Source organism: Octopus bimaculoides, chromosome 30 (genome assembly GCF_046866305.1).
Source record: "Octopus bimaculoides isolate indiv1 chromosome 30, ASM4686630v1, whole genome shotgun sequence".
NCBI lineage: Eukaryota > Metazoa > Mollusca > Cephalopoda > Octopoda > Octopodidae > Octopus > Octopus bimaculoides.
The window spans coordinates 15,462,079-15,468,078 of record NC_142957.1 but is presented as its reverse complement, the minus strand read 5'-3'; the positions used below and the strand labels follow the sequence as shown (position 1 = coordinate 15,468,078).

Below are 6,000 nucleotides of genomic sequence, written 5' to 3'. Positions count from 1 at the left end.
ATCATTGTCATTAAACATCCCTTTTTTCCATGCTGGCATGGGTCGGATGGGTTGCAAGGCTATCACAGTGGGGATGCCTGCCCTTCGTAAAACCAACTACTTAACAGTGTGTAAGTACAGGATGCTTTTTACACAATAACCAAACACTGGTGAGGTTGCCAAGTACCCCCACAAGACAAGACTACACCCCTCAATTAAAATGAAAGTTTCCCTAATTTGAGGGATATGAAAGTATGGTAAGGGACACACAGACACACTCCTCCCTCTCATCTCAAAAATTATTAGAGAGTGGGAGAGAGATGGGGAGAGGAAGAGAGTGAGAGAAAGTGGTGGAGATGTGTTGATACAGTAATTAATCTATATTGTGAGACAGAAGGAAAGAAGATGAAGAAGACGAGGTGATGATGGAAAAGATTTACCAAGTAGACTGCTAGACAGACAGACAGACACAGACACGCACCTAGTGCTAGACAGAAACACACACATTCATCTACATTAAATATACACACTGTTAGACGTGTGTGTGTGCACATACACTGATAGAAAGACATGCATGCAAACACACACACACACACGTACAGGTAGACACAAACTCATACACACTGCTAGACAGATATGTGGGTGCATATACAAACACACACACACACACACATACATATACACACTGCTAGACAGACACATATGCGTGCGCACACACACACACAGCTACACAAACACACACACACACACACACACACACAGAAACACACTGCTAGAAAGACAAACAAACACACGCACACACCCAGATACAGTTAGACACAAACACATACACACATACTGCTAGACAGACATGTGGGCACATGCACATACACACACTGCTAGACAGACAGACGGACAAATACACACGCACTGATAGAAAGACATCCACGCACACAAACACACACACGTACAGCTAGACACACACACACTGCAGGCGCATGTGCACGCACACACACACACACATTGCTAGATAGAACCACACACACACAGCTAGACACAAAAAACACACACTCACCTACAACTGAGGAGACAAACATACATTCCTAGGGCTATAAACAGACAGACAGACATACTTTCCTCCCCACCACATACACCTCACACATGTTCTCACCTGCTGTTAGACAGACAGACAGACAAGGACACACACACACACACACACACACACACAAATAAAACTCCCTCCACACACACAGATGCTCCCAACCACCAACAGAGAAACACACACACACACACACAGTTACGTAGACAGACACATCACTAGCGAGAGAGGCAGAGACAGACGCACACACGCACACACACAAACACACACACACACGCCAACGCTGGTATTGATTATGCTGCTGCTAATCATTAGCAGGCAGTCCACAGGTTTAGCACAGAGTCGAGAACTATTGATTCCTCCAAGAATTTACTAAATGAACCTTATTTGAGAGGAATTCATAGGAACTGGGTGAAAGAGGGAGAAATAAGGGGCCAAGGGAGGGGAGTTTGGGGAGAGTTAAAGTTCCTTGAAAACAACTCGAAAATACAAGAGATAAATGAAATCTGAAGCCTTTGGTGTCTCGTGGGAGGGTCATCACACCAATAATAAACACACGCTGGTTCAATTTCACTTCTTTATTATTAGTCAATTGGCTAATTATTTAAACCTTCAGCATTTAAACCAGCCATATCTGGCCAAAATATCCTCCCTATTTTATCTTCAAAGTGACCTGCCAAGCCCATTTTGCGTCACATTTTCTTTTGCATCACCGGTCTAATTTTGTTCTAATTAATGCATATTTTTTTTTTAATTCTTTAACAATAAATATGTTCTGGTTCATTATTTGTATGCGTGGCCTAGTGGTTAAGGTGTGGCATTCACAATTTGCAAGATCGCGGTTTCAATTCAGGGATCTGGCAGCGCATTGTGTTCTTGGAGAAAACATTTCATCTCAAGCTACTTTGCAATCCATCATCTGCCAGGTGTGCCACACTGTCCATCTGTACAGGTAATGTTGATTCCATGGAGAGAGAGAGAGAGAGAGAGAGAGAGAAAGAGAGAGCTAATGTGCAGAACATACATATGATCGTTATAAACTAATCAGATGTGCAGGTTCTTCGGCAAACAGTTGTGGAATTGTCTGTCTCAGACCAGAGAGACTACCCTTAATATAAACTACCTCACTGGTTTATAACATAGGTATCGCCAGTCACTCCTGCATCACAGAATAAATATCTAAATATCATTTTCCTTCTGTACAAACAGAATCGGTGTGGAAGGTAAAAGCAAAGGTGTTACAAGCCACAACATCAACAGAAGGCGGAAAGCTGAGAAACGGTAGCACACCGGGCGAAATGCTTAATGGTATTTCGTCTGCTGTTACGTTCTGAGTTCAAATTCCGCCGAGGTCGACTTTGCCTTTCATCCTTTCGGGGTCAATAAATCAAGTACCAGTTACGCACTGGAGGGTCGATGTAATCGACTTAATCCCTGTCTGTCCTTGTTTGTCCCCCTCTATGTTGAGCCCCTTGTGGGCAATGAAGAAAAAAGAAGTATGAGACAACAAACTAGATCCCCTAGGGGGTCTACAGCCAAATCTTTCGTTACATAACACTGCTTCAGATAAGAAACAAAAATAACAATAACATCAATAAACAATAATAATAATAACAATAATAATAATACTAATAATAACAATAATGAGGATGATAATAATAATAATAATAATATTAATAATAATAATAATAACAATAATAAAGGAAGAAAAACCAAAAAAAAAATAACAGCAAAAATAACTAATAGTAAGAGTGGAGAGTGTAAAATAAAATAAGGATTAAAATAAAAATCCTTCTAGTCATGAGCGTACCCAAGGGTTTTTTTTGAGGGAGTGGGAGTTCTGGAGTAAATTCTTTCAAAGGATAGATACATAGGTTGAGGTTTCAAACCCACCTGTGGGATTTAATTTTTTCTCCCCCGCCTCCGCTTCTTATCTCCCTCAAATTTTGGACTCTTGGACTCCTTAAATAGCATTCTAAAGAGGTGTGTGGGCGTGGATGGGGGTAGTGAAGGTGTGTCACTTTAGCGGTTAGGGCATTCGGCTTATGATCGCAAGGGCGTGAGTTCAATTCCTTGGTGGTGCGTTGTGCATTCCTGGGCGGCATGTTTGCGTCCTTGAGCAAGACACTTCGTTCCACGTTGCTCCAGTCCACTCAGATGGCAAAAATGGGTAGTACCTGTAATTCAAAGGGGCCAGCCTTGTCACACTCCGTGTGTTTCACTCTGAATCTCTCAGAGAACTATGTTAAGAGTACACGGGTCTGTGGAGTGCTCAGCCACATCATCATCATCATCATCGTTTAACGTCCTTTTTCCATGCTGGGATGGGTTGGATGGTTCGACTGAGGTTTGGGAAGCCAGGAGTTTGCACCAGGTTCCAGTCTGATCGGGCAAAGTTTCTACCGGACCAATTGAGGGCTTCCACTCTTAGATTAGCTGTCAAGGTTGACTCCCTTCACCTTTTCCTTTCCCAAGGCACTCGCAAGGGCTTGTGCACAAAGCCTTGTGAGTGGATTCGGTTGACGGAAACTGAAAGAAGCCCGTCGTATATATGTATGTATATATATATATACGTGTATATGTTTGTGTGTCTGTGTTTGTCCCCCCCCCCCCCCCCAGCATCGCTTGACAACAGATGCTGGTGTGTTTATGTTTTCCCGTGCAGCTACGAGTTTCAAAAGGGTCAGAACCACCCCACCCCCCTTCAACCACCACCACCGCACCCATCCCCCCTACAACCACCACCACCGCACCCACCCCCTACAACCACCACCACCGCTGCCGCCGCCCAAACCCTGGGTACGCCAATGCTTGCTAAGAAATAATTTGGATTCAGTCACATACACGGGGGGGGGGGGGGGGGGGGGGGTGAGATCTCACTACAGGGTTTAACACTTTGTTTATGCTCACAGAGCAATGCATTCCACTCACCAAAAACGGACGACTGCTTAACGCTCAATTCCCCAAACACCCCTGAAAAATAGAAACATAACAAAAGAAATACCACCTATCCTACTGGGGGAAAAAATTGTGTGCGTATGTGTGTTTAGGTACAGGTGTGTGTGTGTGTGTGTGTGTTTTGAGTATGCTTTTCAAGTTGTAGTTTTCTTTGCATATGAAGAACAAGATTGCGATGCCACAGGCAAGCAACATATATATAGCATTTAATCCTTTACGGGGAACGGTGAATCTTGAAGCAAATAAAGCTATATAAAATAATCACATGTAGATATCAGGTTAAAAAGCCTTCGGACAGAAAAAGCATCGGTGTTTACAGAAAATATGGGGTTGGGTCCCTTCGGCAAACTTTGACAGGTTTTTTTTTTCTTGGCAAAGGGTTTTTAATCCAATATCATTTATAGCTTTATTCGCTTCAAGACCCACTGTTTCTCAGAAAGAATCATTTTATGTTCTTGATGTTTCTAAATTTGTATGGTGTCAGCAAAATAGAAATTTACATTATAAAAACACAAACTGCAAGTGTATATATGTTTGTGTGTATGTGTACATATATATATACACACACATATATCCATATATATATCCATATATATATATATATATATATATATATATATATATATACACAATTAATATAAAATAAAACTGAAGCAAGTGAACACCAAATATACAGTGTGTGTGTCTTCACTGGCTACACTGGCCACATGACCATCCCCAAATACAACAATATATATATATATATATATATATATATATATATATATATATATATATATATATATATATATATATATATATATATAAATATATATATATGACACACACACAATATATGCATACATATACATAGTATAAAATAGGGAAACTTGATTAAAAGCTTAAGGGGACTAAAATCCCAAAAAGAACACAATACAAGGTAAATAGATAACTGTAAGAAATATAGTTTGGTATTTAACGGATTATTTGGTCACAAGAAAGGGTCTGCAATAATTATAACACACACACACACACACACAAATACAGTGCTTTGTGAATGAAGTCCTTTGCGATGTCTGTTCTGCAGCAAGTCGCAAACGGTCCCTTGATATAGACGATGTTCTACAGAGTAAATATATACAGCCTCTCACATCTACTTGATAATCTTAAAATTTAAAAAATTTTAAAAATAAACAATTACATCATGAAAATCTTGACTTATCCCCTCCTCTAAAATTACTGGCTTTGTGCCAAAATTTGAAACTATTATCATTATTATTTGTTCTGAGTTCAAATCCTGCCAAGGTCAACTTCGCCTTTCACCCTTTTAGGCTCGATTAAATAAGTACCAGTTACACGCTGGGGTAAATGTAATCAACTTAATCCACTCCCCACCAAGTTGCCCTTGTGGCAAAAATTTGAAATCATTATTATTATTATTATTATTATTTTTATTAAACTATTGAAAAATGGAATCTTATGACAAGCCAATCATCGATAACAAATGACTTGTTCTGATCTGTAATGCATTCTTGGTAACTCTCAACCCCTTAACAGACACACACACACACACACACTAGGCAATGCCTCCGCCCCCCAATTACAATTTCCCCTTCCCCACACCACAATACAAACTCCACCACCACCACCACCACCACTTACTACAATGCCATCGCACCCCCATCGCTTCATACACACAAGACCTACCACCACCACCACCACAAGTATAACCACCATCGGAACTACCACCCCAATGACCATCATCATCATCATCATCATCGTCGTCATCATCATAATCTCCACAGCCACCATAACAACCATCCCCACCCCCACCCCCACCACCACCGCAACAAGGAAAGAATTAACAATGAGAATTGCCTCCTCTCCCCACTCCCACCATCTCTCCTCCCTAAACCCTTAACCCACCCCAAAACCCAAACACCAATCACTGAGTTACTCCCCACCTCCCCTACACACACACACACACACACACACACATCTATTTT

At 41.0% G+C, this 6,000-nt stretch overlaps 1 protein-coding gene across 11 annotated transcripts in view; it reads right to left on the bottom strand.

Moving 5' to 3' along the window:
• The window catches only part of LOC106877929 (homeobox protein cut-like 1), a 301,609-nt gene that overhangs the window by 247,102 nt on the left and 48,507 nt on the right, over positions 1–6,000 (bottom strand). For 3 of the 11 annotated variants that reach the window (XM_089346236.1, XM_089346243.1, XM_089346244.1), the window contains exon 2: positions 3,989–4,030. The exons of the other annotated variants lie outside the window; for them this stretch is intronic. The gene's annotated coding sequence lies outside the window, so the exon portion shown is untranslated. The remainder of the gene's footprint in view (positions 1–3,988; positions 4,031–6,000) is intronic. 11 annotated transcript variants of the gene reach the window in all.